The sequence below is a fragment of the Aegilops tauschii genome, chromosome 4, assembly GCF_002575655.3.
Source record: "Aegilops tauschii subsp. strangulata cultivar AL8/78 chromosome 4, Aet v6.0, whole genome shotgun sequence".
Lineage (NCBI taxonomy): Eukaryota > Viridiplantae > Streptophyta > Magnoliopsida > Poales > Poaceae > Aegilops > Aegilops tauschii.
In genome coordinates, this window is record NC_053038.3 from 382,273,351 (window position 1) to 382,295,837 (window position 22,487).

Consider the following 22,487-nt stretch of genomic DNA (forward strand, 5'->3'; position numbering starts at 1 on the left):
ACTACCATGGTGTTGTTTTTGTGCAGAAATAAAAGTTCTCGAAATGGAACGAAACTTTGCGAGGATTTTTTATATGAATAATAAGAATTTCTGGAGCCAAGACCTTCCGGAGAGGGGCACCTGGGTGGGCACAACCCACCAGGGCGCGCCCCCTCTCCTGGCGCGCCCAGGTGGGTTGTCCCCACCTGGTAGCCCCGCAGACCCTGATTCCAACGCTATAAAATCCTATTTTCGGAGAAAAAATGAGGGAGAAATAATTATCGCGATCCATGAGACAGAGCCGCCGCCAAGCCCTGTTCTTCCTCGGGAGGGCAGATCTGGAGTCCGTTTGGGGCTCCAGAGAGGGGGGTCTTCGTTCTTCGTCATCACCAACCCTTATCCATCGCCAATTCCATGATGCTCCCCACCGGGAGTGAGTAATTCCTTCGTAGGATCGCTGGTCGGTGAGGAGTTGGATGAGATTCATCATGTAATCGAGTTAGTTTTGTTAGGGCTTGATCCCTAGTATCCACTATGTTCCTAGATTGATGTTGCTATGACTTTGCTATGCTTAATGCTTGTCACTTTGGGCCTGGGTGCCATGAACTCAGATCTGAACCGTTTATGTTATCATCATTATATCCATGTTTTAGATCCGATCTTGCAAGTTATAGTCACCTACTACGTGTTATGATCCGGCAACCCCGGAGTGACAACAACCAGGCCCACTCCCGGTGATGACCGTAGTTTGAGTTCATGTATTCACTATTTGTTAATGCTTTGTTCCGGTTCTCTATTAAAAGGAGGCCTTAATATCCCTGCCACGGGAGGGTAAGACAAAAGATGTCATGCAAGTTCTTTTAATAAAGCACGTATGACTATTTACGGAATACATGCCTAACATTATATCGATGAACTGGAGCTAGTGCCGTATCGCCCTAGGTTATAACTGTCACATGATGAATATTATCCAACAAGTCACCGATCCAATGCCTACGCTAAGTTACTAATGCTATCATCACTGTTACACTTTCTACAAAATTACTGCTATCACTGTTACTGTTACAATTGCTGTTGTCACTACTATCAAAACTATCATACTACTTTGCTACTGATCACTTTGCTGCAGATAATTAATCTCCAGGTGTGGTTGAATTGACAACTCAGCTGCAAATACCTTCAAATATTCTTTTGCTCCCCTTGTGTCGAATCTATAAATTTGGGTTGAATACTCTACCCTCGAAAACTGTTGCGATCCCCTATACTTGTGGGTTATCAAGGGGGCAGGGTGTTCTGATCGAGCATGTCTCCCTTGTGCGGTTTATAGACGCTGCACATATCTGTGGGATCCCCGAGGTATATATATTATCCTTTACCGACAATGAGGGGGGCCCACACAATCTATCCCTTTCACCCAACAACGAGAAGGTTTTGACCATGATGGTTTCCTATTGATACTAGTAAGGTACACGTGCATTGCACGCATGAGATTTGGTAACCAAATTATGAATAAATACCACACTATAGCATGTAAGCTTTGAGTCATATATGCATGATGTAGATATTCGTTTAATTCTTATAGTTCGTCTCATTCAAAATCAATTAGTTTTATAAAAAAATCTATTTCAAGATTCATGGAATTGTGCATTGTAAAGCACAAAGTGAAAACAAACAGTGACAATTCATTTAGAAAAAAAAGTTTGGGCAATTAAGATATGGAAGATTCTAGAACAAAGGAGAAGTGCTTGTGTTTTGAGGTTTGTGCATTATGCTTAAGTTCAACCTTGGAGTCTTCTAGATTGTACATGTGGCAAAATCTGGTGGAATTTAGATGATATCCAACGGTTAGTAGTGCTCGGATTTGCCATCTTGTACCGTCGGATTGGCTTCATCCAATGACCAACTTTCAAAGTTATTCGCACATTATATAGGGGTATAGATGTGTGGCATGCTAGACCAAATAAAGTTTGAGCGCATGCGTGGGATGACCCCCTTCCCGTCGCCTCGAAGTTGGGAAACCGACATCGTACGTATTGAACCAGGCTTGGAGTCGGGTACGGTGTTCGGTTTGTAATGTAGTTTGTGGTCCATCGAAGTTGTGCATTCAGGATTTAAACACATCACACACCACCGTACCCATACATATCTTCAGGCCACATGTAGTGTATACGGGGTCTTCTGATCGACCATGCTACCTCTTGAGCATGCATTGGTTTTCCCTTGAAGAGGAAAGGGTGATGCAGCAAAGTAGCATACGTATTTCCCTTAGTTTTTGAGAACCAAGGTATCAATCCAGTAGGAGACTACACGCAAGTCGCCTAGTACCTGCACAAACAATCAAGAACCTTGCAACCAATGCGATAAAGGGGTTGTCAATCCCTTCACGGCCACTTGCAAAAGTGAGATCTAATAAAGATAATAAGATAAATATTTTTGGTATTTTTGTTCTATAGATTGGATAATAAAGATTGCAATATAAATAGTAAACTAGAATTATATATCTGAAACTTATATGATGTAAAGTAGACCCGGGGGCCATAGGTTTCACTAGTGGCTTCTCTCATGATAGCATATATTACGGTGGGTGAACAAATTACTGCCGAGCAATTGATAGAAAAGCGCATAGTTATGATGATATCTAAGGCAATGATCATGAATATAGGCATCACGTCCGTGTCAAGTAGACCGAAACGATTCTGCATCTACTACTATTACTCCACACATCGACCGCTATCCAGCATGCATCTAGAGTATTAAGTTCATAAGAACGGAGTAACACATTAGGCAAGATGACATGATGTAGAGGGATAAACTCAAGCAATATGATATAAACCCCATCTTTTTATGCTCGATGGAAACAATACAACACGTGTCGGTTCCCTTTCTGTCACTGGGATCGAGCACCGCAAGATTGAACCCAAAGCTAAGCACTTCTCTCATTGCAAGAAAGATCAATCTAGTAGACCAAACTAAACCCATAATTCGAAGAGACTTGCAAAGATATCTAATCATGCATATAAGAATTCGGAGAAGAACCAAATAATATTCATAGATAATCAAGTTCATAAACCCACAATTCATCGGATCTCGGCAGACACACCACAAAAGAGTATTACATCGAATAGATCTCCAAGAACATTGAGGACAACTTTGTATTGAGAACCAAAGAGAGAGAAGAAGCCATCTAGCTAATAACTATGGACCCGAAGTTTGTGGTAAACTACTCACACATCATCGGAGAGGCTATAGTGTTGATGTAGAAGCCCTCCGTGATCGAATCCCCCTCCGACAGATCGTCGGAAAAGGCCCCAAGATGGGATCTCACGGGTACAGAAGGTTACGGTGGTGGAAAAGTGGTTTCGTGGCTCCCCTGGATGTTTATAGGGTATAAGAGTATATATAGGCGAAAGAAGTAGGTCGGTGGAGCTACGAGGGGCCCACGAGGGTGGGGGGTGCACCTACCCCCCTGGGCGCGCCCTCCTGCCTCGTGGCCGCCTCGTTGCGTCTCTTCTCTTCGAGGATTTATAACAGAGGTAAATAACATGTATAAAGTAACGTAAATACTATTACCTCAATCCAAATAGCGGAAGTAACAACAAGTTTGTGGATTCCCATCAACCCCAACGGCAAAGTTGAGTGTAGACATCGTAACCCTAACGTCTCACTTACTCATCGCAAAATTCCTGCAACATGAGACATTGCAGCCACAAAGGGTCAGTACATTGAATGTACTGGCAATTTCACACTATAGAGCAATGCTGTATAATGGCTATCACTACATGCATATTTGGCTGGTGGAGGCTCTGGGTTTAATTTTCCATAAAGCTAGTTTTTTCCTACAGCAAAGGAATATATTTTATTTAACTACAAAGTTGATTGAAAACATTAAGAAGGTTCCTCCAACTCAATCCCAATTAAAAGTTAACAACCCAACAAATTAATTAAGTAAAGTGATGAGATCAACATGATAATTCAAGAACCAGATACTCAAGATGTCCATAACCGGGGACACGGCTAATCATGATTAGTTTGTACACTCTGCAGAGGTTTGCGCACTTTTCCCCACAAGACTCGATCTCCTCCGTTGGATTTCTCGCACTACATGGTGTTTGAGATACGGATGACCGAGACACAGTCTTTTAGAAGCGTTAACTCTTTAATTTGGTTAGACAGTACCACCAACATCCCCTACATCTGCTAGCCTACCACTGAAAGAGGTCACACAACATACTCAACTATGCTAGAGCCCATAATGGCTTGTGGCTGCACACGGAAGTTTCTAGCATGAATAATCTTATGATCCCTTTGAGCCTGGGTGGCATTCCATAGGGTAATCACACGGGTACTCCGGAATCCCCTTGGGCAAGCACTGGGTTCTCCACGTGCCCGGGAAAACCAGTGGGTGCTCCAGGGTGCCCCAACCCATCCACCCAGATGTGTATTAAAGTAGCCACCTTAAGTTAAACCTTAGTTCACAATAACTCTCACATCTTTCATGAATTCTCTCAAAACAAAACCACGTCTACGAGCATAGCATAGCAATAAGCATAACGTAGAAGTAACTCCCAAGGTTTGAATGTAGGACAATAGGTTCCTACCTCATCAACTACTTCCCAATACCCACATGTTATCAATTCCTAACCATGCAATGTTTGAGGATTGAAACTAATGCATAAAAACTGGGTATTAAAGGGATATGATCAAAGTGTGAACTTGCCTTGTACTGTTGATGAAGATGACTCGCACTCATAACTCCTGATAGTTCTACTCGTCACACTCCGATCAACTATCGTAAGCAAGCAATAGTAACCACACATACGCAATCAAGCAAAAGGATCGAAGAAAAGATCTCGAAAAACTTCAAAAACAAGCAATTAACTCTTGCAACATACAACAATTTCTAACAGTACCAAAATTAAGTGAATTTGGCCTTATCAGAAAGTTTAGGTCAAGAGCTTCAAATAGCAAAAATAATCAATTAAAACAGAGTTATAAAACTCCAGTTACGATCAAACAAAGTTCAAATACAAATCTATTTGAATTCAAAATTTAAAACTTTCAAAAACATGTTTAAGTTGATTATCTGGATAGAGGGGATCGTAACGAAGAAGTGGGCGTTGGTTTCGTTGGATTTGAAAAAACGAGCGAAAAGTAGCGAAGGTTTGAAGATTAGGAACTAATCTGTAAATAAAATATTCACGGATGGGTCCCTGGATGAAATTAAAAGGAAAAAGAAAAATTCTACCGAACGAGCGTCCGGTGCCGAACCCTACAGAACAAAAACATTCGCTACCAGAAGCTAACGAGTGAACGCTCGCAAAATAAGCTAACCTAAAATAATAAACCGGCTAAAACGAAAAACCGAAAGCTGAAAACAACTAGATCTAGGGTTTTACCGGTTTTCTGACAAGAACCGGTGGTCAACGACGGCGGCTCCGGCGAGGTGCGGCAACGGCGGAGGTGGCGCGGGGCTACGGCGCTGTCGGCGACGGCGGCGGCAGCAAGCGGCGGCGGCGCGAGCGGCGGAGTGCGGCGCGGCAGAAGTGCGGTGCCGACGCGAGGCGAGGGGTGGCAGCACTCGAGGGAGGAGAGAGAGGGGCGACGACTTTATAGGAGGGGAGGGGGCAGAGGTGCTTGCGGGAAGGGGGCAGAGGTGCTTGCGGGAGGGGGCGACAGAGGCGGTGGCGGGGCGTAGCCGAGCCGGACTCGGCGGCGTGCGGCAGCGGGAGTTGCGCTCGGGGACGAGGCGGACGGCGAGCTGGGCCGGCTGGGCTTTGGCCCAGTCGGTCCGAAGTTTTTTTTAAACAGACAATAAAAATAAAGAAAACCAAATAAACTGAAAATATAATATAGGCATATAATATATCAAAATTACAGAAAAAGATTTTCTACAACGTGAACATTATTCTAAAGTCAAATAAAATCTACACAAATTAAAATAAAGCAAAGAGTGCTACCGATGTTATAAAACCCAATAAAAATCATTTAAAAAATACCAAAATGATTTGAAATTTATTTATCTCCAATTTTCTATTGTAGGGAATCATTTTACCCTAATTTCCATATATTTTATTTTTTGGAGAAAAATAATTTGAATAAAACTCAAATAACTCCAAATTGAAAATAATTTCAAAAGGACTTTAAATTTTGTCGTGGAATTGTCACGGCAGATGTCCTAGTGTGAGCCATCGCGACGGGTTAGCTTAAAGGGGTTAATCGGGACAAAGGACATGAGGAGTTTATACTGGTTCGGCCCCTTGCGGTGAAGGTAAAAACCTAATCCAGTTTGAGGTGGTATTGCTAGGGTTTCGATGATCAGGGAGCGAATACGCTTGACCTGACTCTCGATCTGTTGTTTCTCGTCCCTAAACCGCCGCCGGGTCGTCCCTTTATATACACAGGTTGACGCCCGGTGGTTCACAGAACCCCGGCCGGCTCTTAAACGTGTTCGGCACGGTTTCTACTCTTTCGTATCTTACAACACAAGTCATACATCTTATGGCGATTTACATCTTGGGATTTAACCCGCCTTTGGGCTTTGGGACGTATTGCCAAGTCTCCTTCATAAAGCGCCATCTTCCATGTCTTGATGGGCTTCAAAATACGGGTAATTACTATGAGCATAACCTGGCCCCTCCTGGGCGGTTTATACTCAATAGTCATATCCCCAACATTAGGCCCCAGGTTGATTTCAATTTGTTCATGTCAATCTTCAACACTTAGGGAAATTCCTTCTTCAATACCTTTGCGAAAGCCTTGTAACTCGCCATGACGTCATCTTCCAAGATCATGGTAAACCGCCATGACGTCACCTGTTTATTAAAAAACAATGTATACATCATCTTTTTTAATGAGCCTCCGAAAATCGAGGCGACAGCCCTGTCACATATCCAATTTGGGGCTCCTCGATTCCGGCACATGTCACTTATCCATTCGCCTTATAAATAGGGCCGAGGGTCTCTTTCACTTTTCCCCCTCGTGCCTCTTCACTTCATATTCTTCCTCGCGTCGACCTAGCGCTCAAGCTCAGCCGCCGCCGCCAAGTCTTCGTCTTCGACCACAACTCCGGCCGCTGCATCACCCTGAACGCACCAGAGAATCACGGCACCTCCCCGCTGTTCCATCAGCATCGGTAAGCCTTCTTTCCTTCCGCCATAGATCTGTCATTAGGGTTTCAGTGTTCATCGATGTTCGTCGGTGTTCGTCGCTGCGCAATAGCTCTTTGATTCAAACCTTGATATTTATCCTATACAGCGATAACCATAGCCCTTCTTTCCCATCAGTGCATCTCGTTTAAGTAGAAAACCCCATCTGAACCTTCATCAACTGCTCTAGTGCCAATATTTAGGTCTGAATATATTTTGATTTTCTGATACGCAGCAGATCTAAAATTACCATACCAATCTGTGAAACTTGTTTTTCATCACTTAGTCATCTTCAAACTTCAGATCTATACTTGCCATACCAGTATGGGCGGTTTAACTTTAGAAAATGATAATTCGCCAGGTACCATTAGTCCCCTCTTAAACCGCCAATTGTTTATCTTTGTAACCTTGACAACGTCAACCTCCGGGTTAACATTTATGCATGCTTCAATGCTTTCTGCCTCTTAACTTTAGACGCTTTATGCTTATCAATCATGAACCTTAAACCGGCACAAATCTTTTTTCAGTTTATCATAGAAATGGCCAAGACCTTTTACTCCTGCAATTGGGTTCCGTCCCGAGTTACCGAAGAAAGGCTGAACGGGTTTGTCGCCACTGGCGCTTTAGCAAAAAAGGAAGTCATCCACTGGAGAGTCCCGGGTTCTGAATGTCCTCCTGAGCCCAAGGAAGGAGAAGTGGTCGTTTTTGCTGATCATCTGATTTGAGGATTTGGCCCTCCCGGATCAAAAAAATTCCATGACATGCTTCATTTCCTCCAACTGCACCCTCAAGATATTGGACCTAACCCCGTCTCCAATATTTGCAACTTTCAAGTATTTTGCGAAGCTTATCTGCAAGAGGAGCCCACAGTTGAATTGTTTAGAGACTTCTATCACTTAAACCGCCGCACAGAATTTGTGGATGGGCCCAACACTGAACTTGGCGGGGTATCCATCCAAAAGAGGAAAGATGACAGCTTTCCTCATGCCAATCATCATAGTCATCCTAAGGACTGGAATCAAACTTGGTTCTATTGTCGGGATACCTCCCCAGCCGATGAAAATCCCTTGCCGGGTTATCGTGCCCACCGGCTAAGCAGTACACATCCGCTCCCTCAAAGACTCAGCGCAAAGGAACGAGCCAAATATGCGCCACAACTCTCAAAGCTTAGAGCATTTATAGCCAACGATTTAATAGGCGTTGACTTCGTCCGTTGCTGGGTGTCCTGGAGTACCCTTAAGCCGCCGCCCCGGTTTAATGTGTGAATATACTGGGAACTTGAAAGATCCTCAACGCCATATTGACATTCAGCTGACCGACGCTGAAGTTACCGAAGCTGACAAGAAAATGCTGGATGTATCGGTGGCCGATTGCAGCAAATTAGGACTTAGTCCTTTCTGTACTACCAATAAACCGCCAGCTGTAAGGACTGTTCAACTCCTGCTTACACCATATTCTTAACACTCCCATATGATTTTTCCAATTTTTAACAGGGTGATGATCGATTATGGAAAAAGAAGCCGCAGGATAAACCGGCCAAGCCAACTCGCCCCAAGACCAAGGTCACGAAGAAACCCGCCAAGAAGAAAACCGCTGAATCCGCCGAGTTGAACATCGATGATGACCTTGATAGCCCGGAGTCAGAGGTAGAACTTGATTCTCTTGGTTCTTTTTTCATACACCTCATTGACAATGATCATTATCAGGATGGCGCTAAGGCTAGCCATGCTGGTGACGTAGAGGTAATTATTCTTTCCTCCGGCTCAAATTATCTGCCCACACAGAAAACCCGACAAGCAAACCGGAAAGTAAGATTTTCTCACCCCCTAGCTCACTTGGATCCAAATTTCTTTTGAAGAAACAGCAACACGAAGCTTGCTGCACAACCCGGTACAGCGGCCATGTGGTCACTTCATCCGGTTTACCGAACACGCTGGTTCGTAAACGTCGCCTAGAGGTCTCACATATTTCTGACACATCTTATCCCAAGGCGGGTTATTTCTGACAACCTCTTAACCCGTCTGATTCAAACTATCAGGGAACCTCTCATTCATCTTCTGGCGAGTCAACAGGGACACAACTCCCCCTCAAAAATGTTCCTGGGTGAGCATATTAAACCAACCCTTTATACCTTATGCTTGCTTATTATACCGACCCTTATGTTTGTTCCTTTCAGTGCCAAGGCTAGACCCAGCAAAAAGGCCAAGTTGAATAAATCGGCTGATGATAACCCGACAGCTGATCCGGAAAGACCCCAGAACAGTTTGAACCAAATGCTGACGCCATTGTTGATGATCCACCACCGCAAGATCACGAAACCTTTGTTGAACAGGTGGAAATTGATCCAACGGGTCATGCTGATGATCCGCCAAGCCCAGCCAAAGCTGCTGATAAACCGACAAGCCAAGTCAAAGCTGCTAATAAACCGACAAGCCCAGTCAAAGCTGCTGATGACAAAACGGGTGATGTTGTAGTTACTGGCTTTGGCTACACCACTCCTGGCAACCCTATTGCTTTGTCAAAACATAATGCCAAGGAAGAATCTGCTGCTATGGACAAGGGCAAGTGGAAAATGGATTTGGAAAGCTATGCCCACCTCAATGCCCAAGATATCCATTCTGGGTTTTTAAACCGTTTGTAGACAAGCCGTGACTATGAAGCCGGTTTAGTGAACATGATGAAGGAGCGGTATGAGGTAAATGTCACTAACTCTGCATAAATATTCTTTCCTTATGACCGGTTTAAACTATCATCTCCAGTAGCCCCCAAGGGCCGGTTTATCCTTTCAAGGATGAACCGGGACTTTATGTTGTTAGTCTAAAAATTCTTGTTGAATAACTTTGTAAACCGAGGGACCACCAAGCTGATTTATGGAAGAAAAGTCCATATCTTTAACTTGAACAAATATGCATTAGCCCCCAAGTGCCAAGAATAATACTTGTATTGAGCTTGGGACTTATAAATTTTTTTGATAAGAAGCAATAGGCATTAGCCCCCAAGTGCCAAGTGCATAATTTGTTATGTGCTTGGGACTTCAAATATGTACTGCCAATTCATAAATTGAATGTTTCTTACAGGCTGATCTGAGGAAGAAAGAATCCCAAATCACCGACCTTCAAGAAAATATTAAGTCTCAGCAAGCAGAAACTTCCAAGGCCAAGGAGGAGTTGACCAATGCTTTAACGGCCATGGAGAAACTGAAGGAAAGCTTCAAGAGCGAGCGGGCAGGCTGGGACACAGAAAGAGCAACTCTGCTAAAGAGGGCTGGGGATGATGAAGCGGCCCTTAATCCAGTAACAGAGGAGCTGAATGGCTTGAAGCGGCAAATAAATGCCATGACCTCTGCTGTTTTTGGTAAAGAACCTCTTCATAAGCTTAAGATATGTAGTATTTATGAAATTGCCGGTTTACTGATGTTTTTTGACAATGCAGGAAGCCGCATTGCGCATCTTGGCTCGGATATGCGTCTAAAGCTGAAAGCTGCCTATACACTTAGCAGTTATATACCGGCGTACATCGGGTCATCTGCACATCCTCCCATAATAAACCGCCCCCAACCTTAATCAAGGAAACGTTGGAAAGGCTGTCAATGATGCCTGCCCGGTTTGAAGAATTGAAGAAATCGGCTGCCAGGGCAGGTGCTCTTACTACATTAACTCGGGCCAAAGCGTGGATATCTGACCTTGACCCGATCAATATTGGAAACGGCTATCCAAGCATAAAGGAGAACGGGTCAGATTTTGATAATGACGACCTTAGAGCCATAACGAGGGAAATGCGTCCATTGGTGAGCAAATTGGCTGAAGAGACTGATCTTTCACATTATGAGTCGATTTATGACGCCGACAACAAACGGGTTAATGCGCCAACTTACGATGCGCAAAATCTTATCCCGCCAATCCGTAAGCATACCTATGCCCCTGATGTTGACCCCTCCACCCTTATAAGTGATGAAGCTGTATTCAAAGCCTTAACTGGGATCGATTGGTCAACCATTGACTTCCAGCAACTGGGTAGAGAAGAGGAGGATGAACTGGCGCAGGATGATCCGCAAGCTTCAAGCCAGCCCGGCCAAGATTCATAAACCAGGGGCCGGTTTAACTTCTGCCTTGTGCAAGACTTATTGAAAACAATTATTCTTTTGGGCATCAACCGCCTTGTAATAGGCTAGCTTAAACTCTTGATCTGGTATGCCATCGTGCATATTTAATTTGCATGACACTGTTAATCCGCCGTAATGAGATATGCCGCATATGCTCGTGAGTACCAGTTTATTGAATCTGTTCCTGCATACAACAGTTTAAAAGTGTCCTGGCGGTTTACCGCTGGACGGGTCATAACCCCCAATACACAACCATGGAAACTAACATAGTTTATAACCAAGGCTGGATGTAAGAATAATCAAATATGAAATATATCATACCTGTGATATTGGATCATACTGTTGGTTTACCAAACTAGTGTAGTAAGGGTTATAACCCACAACTTGAACACTGATAATTACCAGATGTTGCCGGTTTATGAGCAAAGCGTGACCGGGGTAAAAAACGCCGGATATTACTTTATGTCATACTAGCGACTTATAGTCAAAGCCAGGCCAGTTTAATAAAGACCGGATTATCTTGATCTGAAATTGGCGATTTATAGCCAAAAACCGGGCTGGGTTGATGAACATCGGTGCAATATAATTATAAAGCATGATAAGCCGCATTAAATAAACCTAAAAAATCAATAGGGTTTAAGCTTATGGTTTGGATACGACCAGAACCCCTAAGTAGTCATAATTGTGGCATTGCGCCGATCAAGAGGATTTAAGCTATGGTTCGGATACGACCAGAGCCCCCAACTGATCATCCTGTTGGCCTTACGCCGGTCAAGAGGGTATAAGATTTGGTTCGGATACGACCAGAGCCCCCTAGTGATCATCCTAGTGGCCTTATGCCAATCAAGAGGGTTTAAGATATGGTTCAGATACGACCAAGCCCCCAAATGATTATCCTAGTGGCCTTTATGCCAATCAAGAGGGTTTAAGCTATGGTTCGGATACGACCAAGCCCCCAAATGATTATCCTGGTGGCCTTATGCCAATCAAGAGGGTATAAGCTATGGTTCGGATACGACCAAGCCCCCAAATGATTATCCTGGTGGCCTTATGCCAATCAAGAGGGTTTAAGCTTTGGTTCGGATACGACCAGAGCCCCCAAGTGATCATCCTAGTGGCCTTATGCCAATCAAGAGGGTTTAAACTATGGTTCGGATATGACCAAGCCCCCAAATGATGTGAGCTGTGCCCAAGGGGTACCTATGTTTGAGCTGTGTTGAACAAACTCTCTTTGGTCCGTTTTAACCTGAGTAGTAAACCCCCAAGTTTTTTTTTCAATTGGCTTATAAGCTGGTTCAAAGGGTAATCATAACTTCATGCATAAGCTGGAAGCCCCCATGTAACCAAAAACTTTTAAGAAAAAACGACAGAGGCCCCGCTTTAGCAGGGATGCCGGTTTATTATATTGATCATAATATATACACTGTCAAAAATATGTACATCAGAGGAGCCTATAGCTCAGGTTAGTAAGGCCGAAGATGAGCAATATTCCACGGCTGGTGGGTCTCCTCCTCCGATTTACGTGAGTCTTTATGCTCTCAAACATCGATAAGGTAGTATGACCCGTTGTTCAGATTCTTGCTGACCACAAAGGGTCCTTCCTAAGGTGGGGATAACTTGTGCATATCAGTCTGATCCTGGATAAGCCGGAGCACCAGATCCCCTTCTTGGAAAGTTCTGGTTTTAACCCGGCGGCTGTGGTAACGACGCAGATCTTGCTGGTAAATCACCGACCGAGCCGCCGCTATGTCTCGCTTCTCATCTAACAGGTCCAGTGCTTCTTGACGTGCTTTTTCATTGTCCGCTTCAACATAAGCCGCCACGCTAGGCGAGTCGTGCCGGATGTCACTAGGGAGAACTGCCTCTGCTCCGTAAACCATGAAGAAAGGCGTGTAACCCGTAGATCTGTTGTGGGTGGTATTAATGCTCCATAACACGAAAGGTAACTCCTCCACCCAACAACCCGGCGTCCTCTGCAAAGGAACCATAAGCCGGGGCTTGATGCCTCTCAAGATCTCTTGATTGGCTTTCTCAGCTTGACCATTAGATTGGGGGTGAGCAACTGACGACACATCAAGCTGGATATGCTCTCGGTGACAAAATTATTTCATAGCACCCTTGGAGAGATTAGTGCCATTGTCTGTTATGATGTTGTGTGGAAAGCCAAAACGAAAAATCACCTTTTTCATGAATTGAACCGCCGTTGCTGCATCACACTTACTGACTGGCTCTGCCTCCACCCACTTAGTGAACTTATCAACCGCCACCAAAAGGTGGGTTTTCTTATCCTTGGACCTCTTAAAGGGTCCAACCATATCCATCCCCCAAGTTGCAAACGGCCAAGTGATTGGAATCATCCTCAACTCCTGAGCCGGAACATGAGCTCGACGTGAAAACTTCTGACAACCGTACACTTCTTGACCAAGTCCTCAGCATCAGCATGAGCCGTCAGCCAATAGAAACCGTGACGAAAAGCTTTGGCTACCAGGGATTTTGAACCGGCAAGGTGACCACAATCTCCTTCGTGGATCTCACGCAGAATCTCACAGCCTTCTTCAGGAGACACGCAACACTGAAACGCCCCTGTGACACTGCAATGATGCAATTCCCCATTGACAATGGTCATTGACTTGGACCGCCGGATTATCTGCCTGGCCAAAGTTTCATCCTCAGATAACTCGCCCCGGGTCATATATGCCAAATATGGAGCTGTCCAATCAAGGATAACATGAAGAGCCGCCACCAACTGAGCCTCCTAGTCAGGAATACCCAAATCCTCCTGTGTGGGTAACTTGACCGACGGGTTATAAAGAACGTCAAGAAAGACATTAGGTGGCACCGGTTTACGTTGAGAACCCAACCGGCTCAAGGCATCAGCCGCTTCATTCTTTCTCCGGTCCACATGCTCAACTTGATAACCCTTGAAGTGACCAGCAATAACATCCACCTCCTGTCGATAAGCTGCCATGAGTGGATCCTTGGAATCCCAAGTACCAAATACTTGTTGAGCTACCAAATCCGAGTCACCAAAGCACCTAACCCGGCTTAAGTTCATCTCCTTAGAGATTCGAAGACCGTGGAGTAAGGCCTCATATTCAGCTGCATTGTTAGTGCAAGGGAACATTAAACGGAGAGCATAACAAAATTTATCACCTCGAGGGGAAGCTAGCACAACTCCAACCCCCGAGCCCTCCAATTGCTTGGACCCATCAAAGTGAATAGTCCAATATGTGTTATCCGGCTTTTCCTCCGGCGCCTGCAACTCTGTCCAGTCATTGATGAAATCCACAAGTGCTTGGGACTTGATCGCCGTACGAGGCATATACTTTAACACGTGAGGCCCAAGCTCAATGGCCCACTTGGCAACCCGGCCAGTTGCTTCCCTGTGTTGGATTATATCTCCCAAAGGAGCAGAGCTAACCACAGTGATGGGATGACCCTGAAAATACTGCTTAAGCTTCCGACTTGCCATGAAAACTCCGTACACCAGCTTCTGCCAATGTGGGTATCTCTGTTTGGACTCAATAAGCACCTCAATGATATAATAGACCGACCGTTGAACCGGATATTCCTTGCCTGCCTCCTTTCGCTCCACCACAATAGCCACGCTGACAGCCCGGGCATTATCAGCCACATACAATAGCAATGGCTCTTTATCAACAGGGGCAGCAAGAACAGGTGGCTTGGCTAACTGCTTCTTCAAGTCCTCAAACACCGCATTAGCTGCATCACTCCAGACAAAATTATCTGTCTTTTTCATCATCTGATATAGAGGGATAGCCTTCTCCCCCAACCGGCTTATAAACCGGCTGAGCGCTGCAATACGACCCGCCAGACGTTGAACGTCATTGATACACGCCGGTTTAGCCAGAGAAGTTATGGCCTTAATCTTCTCCGGATTAGCTTCGATGCCCCTGTTAGACACCAGAAAACCTAAAAGCTTGCCTGCCGGTACACCAAAGACACACTTGGCCGGGTTAAGCATCATCTTATAAACCCGAAGGTTATCAAAGGTTTCTTTCAAGTCATCTACCAATGTCTCCTTCTTTCTGGACTTCACCACGATGTCATCCACATAAGCGTGAACATTGTGCCCAATCTGATTGTGAAGACAATTCTGCACACACCATTGATAAGTCGCCTGTGCACTCTTAAGCCCAAAATGCATAGACACATAGCAGAAGGCTCCAAAAGGAGTTATGAAAGCTGTCTTCTCCTGGTCCTTAACTGCCATCTTGATCTGATGATAACCAGAATAGGCATCCAAAAAACTCAAATGCTCACAACCCGCCGTAGCATCAATAATCTGATCAATACGAGGGAGAGCAAAGGGATCAGCTGGACAGACCTTGTTTAAATTCGTATAGTCCACACACATGCGCCAGGTGCCATTCTTCTTAAGTACCAGCACCGGGTTAGCCAACCACTCAGGATGACAAACTTCAACAATGAACCCAGCCGCCAAAAGCCGGGCTACCTCCTCACTAATGGCCTTGCGCCTTTCTTCATTGAAACGACGAAGAAACTACTTGACCGGTTTAAACTTGGGATCAATATTGAGAGTGTGCTCAGCGAGTTCCCTCGGTACACCTGGCATGTCAGAAGGTTTCCATGCAAAGATGTCCCGGTTCTCACGAATGAACTCGATGAGCGTGCTTTCCTATTTCGGATCCAGGTTAGCGCTGATGCTGAACTACTTGGATGAATCGCCAGGAACAAAATCAACCAACTTAGTCTCCTCAGCCGATTTAAACTTCAGGGCCGGATCATGCTCTGTAGTTGGCATTTTCAAAGAAGTCATATCCGCCGGATCAACATTGTCCTTATAAAAATTCAACTCCTTTGTTGCACAAACCGACTCAGCATAAGCCGCATCACCCTCTTCACATTCCAAAGCTATCTTTTGGCTCCCATGCACCGTGATGGTCCCCTTATGACCCGGCATCTTGAGCTGCAGATAAACGTAACAGGGCCTCCCCATGAACTTAGCATAAGCCGGTCGTCCAAACAGGGCATGATAAGGGCTCTTGATTTTCACCACCTCAAAGGTCAATGTCTCTGATCTAGAGTCATGATCATCTCCAAAAGCAACTTCCAGAGCTATCTTACCAACTGGATACGCCGACTTACCAGGCACCACACCATGGAAAACAGTGTTCAACAGTTTAAGATTTTTATCTGTCAACCCCATGCGACGGAAGGTTTCATAATAGAGGATATTGATGCTGCTCCCTCTGTCCATGAGTACTTTGGTGAATTTATACCCTCCAACCTGAGGCGCAACCACCAATGCCAGATGACCCGGATTATCAACCCGGGGTGGATGGTCCTCTCGACTCCACACAATGGGCTGCTCGGACCAGCGCAAGTAACGGGGCACTGCTAGTTCAACGGAGTTTACTGCCCTTTTATGGAGCTTCTGATCCCACTTGCACAAACTTATGGTGAAGACGTGGTACTGCCCACTATTCAATTGTTTCGGGTTACTCTGATACCCAGACTGCTGCTGCTGATTCCCCTGACCCGACTGTTGATGGTGGCCACCCTGATTGCCTTGATTACCTTGATGACCTTGGAACCCCAAGCTTGAACCGCCGCCACCGTAACCCGGACCTTGTGAACCGGATCCTGGACCGCCACCCGGTCCATGGTTGTCTTGAAAAAAGTTTGAGTTTTTGAACTACTTCATGATAAAACAATCCTTCTAGAGGTGACTGGATCGCCTTTGTCGCGTACCATGCCTTGGACAGGGCTGATTCAACAGCTGCTCGAGATTAATGCCTGATCCTCCAGTCTGTGGGGGCGGTCTACCCTTGCGATTCTAGCCATTACTCTATGCATTGGTATTTGCCACAATGTCCAAACTGTTGTCAGCCTTGCGCTTACCATTACCTCCCTGATTCGTCGGGTTATGTTGCTACCCCTTGGTGTTGCTGCTCTTCTTTCCCTTTTCCGGTTTGTCATCATCAGACTCGGGGTCCTTGGTACCATCAGAGTCATCATACTTAACCAGAGCCGCCATGAGTGTCCCCATGTCATTGTAGTGACGCTTGAGCCGTCCCACCTTCTGCTTCAGGGGCGTGAAACGACAATTGCTTTCTAACATTAAGACCGCTGAGTCGGCATTGATGCGATTCGACGAGTGCAGAATTGTTGAGACCCAGCGCACCCAATGAGTTGTCGATTCACCTTCTTCTTGAACACAGGTGGCTAAATCCACAATTGACATGGGCTGCTTGCATGTGTCTTTAAAATTCTGGATAAACCGGGCCTTTAACTCGGCCCATGATCCGATGGAGTGTAACACCCACGATGCGGCTATATCTCTCACGTGTCGAGGCACGACTTAGAGGCATAGGTTTTGTCGCAAGAAGGGTCATCTTCACACAATCCCATGTAATGAACAAGAATGGGATAAAGAGAGTTGGCTTACAATCGCCACTTCACACAATTCATAAATAAATTCATACATCATTCAAGATACACACATAGACCGACTACGGTCAAATCCAAATGAAAAGAAGATAACCCCAATTGCTAGATCCCCGATCGTCCCAACTGGGCTCCACTACTGATCATCAGGAAACGAAACGTAGTAACGACCAAGTTCCTCGTCGAACTCCCACTTGAGTTCGGTAGCATCGCCTGCACTGGCGTCAACGGCACCTGCAACTGTTTGGAAGTATCCGTGAGTCACGAGGACTCAGCAATCTCACACCCGCGAGATCAAGACTATTTAAGCTTATAGGTAGGATGGGGTAATGAGTTGGAGCTGCAGCAAGCACTAAGCAAATATGGTGGCTATCATACGCAAATAAGAGCGAGAAGAGAAGCAACGGAACGGTAGAGAAGCTAGAAATGATCAAGAGGTGATCCTAATCTCCTACTTACGTCAAACATAACCCAAACACCGTGTTCACTTCCCGGACTCCGCCGAAAAGAGACCATCACGGCTACAAACGCGGTTGATGCATTTTAATTAAGTCAAGTGTCAAGTTCTCTACAACCGGACATTAACAAATTCCCATCTGCCACATAACCGCGGGCACGGCTCACGAAAGTTCAAACCCTGCAGGGGTGTCCCAACATAGCCCATTATAAGCTCTCACGTTCAACGAAGGATATTCCTTCTCCCAGGAAGACCCGATCAGTCTCGGAATCCCGGTTTACAAGACATTTCGACAATGGTAAAACAAGACCAGCAAAGCCGCCCGAATGTGCCGACAAATCCTGATAGGAGCTACACATATCTCGTTCTCAGGGCACACCGGATGAACACTACGTACAACTAAAACCAGACCTCAAGTTTCCCCGAGGTGGCGCTGCAAGTGGCTCTAGTTCGGACCAACACTCAGAGGAGCACTGGCCCGGGGGGGGGGGGGGGGGGTAAATAAAGATGACCCTCGGGCTCCGGAAACCCAAGGGAAAAAGGCTAGGTGAGGCAAATGTAAAACCAAGGTTGGGCCTTGCTGGAGGAGTTTTATTCAAAGCGAACTGTCAAGGGGTTCCCATAACACCCAACCGCGTAAGGAACGCATCAAGGAACATAACACCGGTATGACGGAAACTAGGGCGGCAAGAGTGGAACAAAATACCAGGCATAAGGCCGAGCCTTCCACCCTTTACCAAGTATATAGATGCATTAATTAAGATAAGATATATTGTGATATCCCAACATAAACATGTTCCAACATGGAGCAATCTTCAACTTCACCTGCAACTAACAACGCTATAAGAGGAGCTGAGCAAAAGCGGTAACATAGCCAAACAACGGTTTGCTAGGAAAGGATGGTTAGAGGCTTGACATGGTGATATGGGAGGCATGATATAACAAGTGGTAGGTAGCGCAACATAGCGATAGAGCAAACAACTAGCAAGCAAAGATAGAAGTGATTTCGAGGGTATGGTCATCTTGCCTGAGATCCCGCAAGGAAGAAGAACGAGTCCATGAAGTAGACGAACCAACATAGTCGAAAGAATCCTCACAAACGCAACGTAACCGGAACTATCAAGGAGAAGCACAACCGGAAAGAAGCAAACAACATGGTAAACACACAAGCATAAACATGGCATGATGCACAACCAAGGATGATGCATGTCCGGTTTAAAGATGCATGGCATGGCAAAGTGCACAAACAATACTACAAATTAAGTGGAGCTCAATAAGCAACGAGTTGCATATTGACGAAACACCACATCAATTATTTAGTTCTCTCTCGGTTATGTACCCAACAATATTAAATGTTATTAAACATGGCAAAAGGGTGAAGCATAAGTAAACTAACTATTTAGGCAAGTTTAATTGAGACCGGAAACAACAAACAACAATTCCGGAAAATCCTCATATGCATATTTTGGAATTGGTACTGTTCTGCCCTAAACCATATTTTAATGTTGTTAAGCAGTAAAACAAAGTGCACCAAGTTAATCTATGCATTTTGCTAGACAATTTACATATATAGTTTATTTAATTCGGAGCTACGGTTATTTAATTACGAAATAAATCATTTTAACATGGCATTTATGCAAAATTAAATAAACAGCAAGTTTAAACATTTTAAACATGGATGAGAGCAGCATATTATGAAACTAGATGAAATTCTAAGCATTTTACATATTTAAATCATTTTAATCCGATGCACGGTTGATGAGTTATTATATGCATGAAGACTAGGGACTTTTCTGCAAAACAGTAAATCCTGGGGTAATAGCTAAATTTGCAGATCCTGAAAAAAACATCATCGAGCTAAAACTGGCTGGGCTCTGGGCGCTCACCATGGGTTGAGGCCCAGGTCGGTGGCGGCGGCTGGGGCAGATCTGGAGCAGGCCGGATCTGGAGGGGAAGCAGGCTGGGCCTTGGAGCTGGCTCGCGACGCGGGGCCCACGTGGAAGGTTGAAGCGGTCAACGGTCGCAGGTGGGAGAGGATGCAGCGGCTGCTGCTCGTTGCAGGGGAAGCAGAGGCCGGCGACGAACACTGCAGCGGACGGCGACGGACCTTGGTGGAGGGGTTCCGCGCGGGAACGACGGGGATGGGCGCGGGAGGACGGATCCGTCCGTCTCCCAGCTCGGCCTGGTGCAAACGACGGCGAGGGAGCTGGGGGCAACCATGGCAAGCTCCTGGTTGCCTCCTGGAACAGAGAGGGAGAGGCATGAGAGACAAGGAAGAGAACTAGAGGGAGGAGGGCAGGGGCGCGAGAAGGGCGACCTGGCAACGCAGGGGAGAGGTGGAGGCGAGGATTCGGCGAGGCGGCGGAGTTCCTTCGGCGGCCATGGCGCCTGGCGTGCTTCTGGCCAGGGCGTACCTGCTCCTGCAGCAGATGGGCAGAAAACAAAGGGTTCAGAGAGGGGAAAACGGGAGGAGCATGGGAAGGAGAAGAAGGGGCATCGGTGCTCATCTCCGGCGAAGCTTGCCGGCGGCTTGACTCTGGTGGCGCGAGGCCGCCATGTGAGGGAGCTCGGGGGTGCGGGGACGAGGTGGCTCTGGACAGCGACGAGGCGGGGCTAGAGCTGCTGCAGGAGGAGTCCGGCGAGGAGCGTCTCGGGAGGCCTCAAGCACGAGGAGCGGGGCTGGCTGCTCTGGTTGGTGAGTGGAGGAAAACAAGGAGAAGGGGATCCCGAGGTGGATCGAGACCGAGCGGCGGCGTCGATGGGGACAAACCTCCTAGAAATTAGGGTTGGGATGATTTGGTAGGTGATGGTCTTATATATAGCAAGTGGATTTTTAGGTAGGGGTATTTGGTCCCTCCGATTTTAATCGGACGGTCGAGAAATAAATAGATAGGGAGTCTAAATAAGAAAACGAAGATGTTTTATAAATGTTTGGGAATAATCCGGACCCAACGGTAACGACTGAGCGGATCGGGTTTGGAGAAGTTTCGGACGCGCGAGAGGGGTCTATGCACTGTGCAAGGAGGGGTTAGGCGGTCACGGTCAAGAGGGAAGCGAAAATCCGGTTGGACTCGAACCGGTCAATGAAGGCAAGGGGGGAACGCGGCAACTACGAACGGATGCAAGCTTTCTGAAAACATACAGATGGAAATGATGACATGATGAATGCAACAAACAAATAAATACACGCGACGATCACGAAGAACGTGGAAAGCGTCTGGAGCGTCGGTCTCGGGGCGTTACAACACTCCACCACTACAAGAGGATCTCCTCCCGAGATCTAGGATGGCACCGGAGAGAAGCAGAAAAGGAAGAGGAGAGGTAAACTAAGTTGCTTCTTTGACAAACGAGTGAAACCACGAACCTTGAGAGGTCGCAAAGCTTGAAGAAATGACACGACGGAGGTGAAGAATATTTAAAACACTCCGTTCAGCAAGAGGAACAAGGAACAATATGAGAACTTTGTGGGTTGAAAGACATGAATGAAGAGTTCCAGCGTTAAGAAAGGACCTGTAACCACTCCGGTTGAAACGGAATAAGCAAGGAAAGAACATGATCTTTGATAAAACGAGATGATGGTTAGAAGGGAGTTAAATCACAATGCCTCTGGAACAAGAGAATAGAATCTAGATTGATGGAAAGAAAAGAACGGAGAAGAAAATGACAACTCCTCCCAAAAATGAATTTGAAAGAAACAACCTTACGAAGAAGGCTTGAACGGAGTTGTTGAAAAATCAACAACGAAAACAATAAGCTGCTTGTGGGCTTATGGAAAACATCCCAATAAATTGAGGCTAATTCTGCCACCAATGAAAACAAAGATTGATTGAGATCAACGAAGAGATGAAAACTTCTTCACCGAGATGAGAAGGAGAACATTGGATCATTGATGAGCACCACAATAGCAACATTCCTTAGGGAAGGCTTTAGGTGAAATATAACCCAAGATAACTCCAACAAAGAGATTGATGTGTTGAAAGATCTCCTGAGCGAAGAGAAAAATGATGGGTATAAATATCTCATTCCTTACAACTTGTGAATCATGAAATATGAAGGAAATTGTCAAGAATGACATAACACCATCTCAGAAGATAAGATAGAGAGAGTTGCACTTCGGAATGCAAGATGAAGAATGCTTGAACTCCTCAAAACAAAACATGTGTTGAGCACCATGTTTATCTTTGAGTATAGCTTGGCGGATCATAACTTTGAGAGAAATCTTGAAGAACAATTGAAGAATGAAACGAATCCTTGACGAACCACCAAGTGAACCTTCCATGAAGTACTCCGGTAAAACAAGGATGATAGAAAGAAAGAGAAGTTGAAAACACAAGGTGAAGCCTTGCGATGATTTAGATGGAGCTTCGCGACG

General features: G+C 45.6%; 2 long non-coding RNA genes across 2 annotated transcripts; both read right to left on the reverse strand.

The window, feature by feature from the left end:
- Positions 1-3,002: 3,002 nt before the first annotated feature.
- Positions 3,003-5,321, reverse strand: LOC141021533 (uncharacterized). Its single transcript, XR_012182853.1, has 2 exons — positions 3,550-5,321; positions 3,003-3,349 (listed from the first exon to the last, which is right to left on the reverse strand). It is a non-coding gene; the product is annotated as an uncharacterized lncRNA (long non-coding RNA).
- Positions 5,322-17,636: 12,315 nt separating this feature from the next.
- Positions 17,637-20,848, reverse strand: LOC141021534 (uncharacterized). The gene is made up of 3 exons (XR_012182854.1): positions 20,002-20,848; positions 19,143-19,231; positions 17,637-17,898 (listed from the first exon to the last, which is right to left on the reverse strand). It is a non-coding gene; the product is annotated as an uncharacterized lncRNA (long non-coding RNA).
- Positions 20,849-22,487: the final 1,639 nt, after the last annotated feature.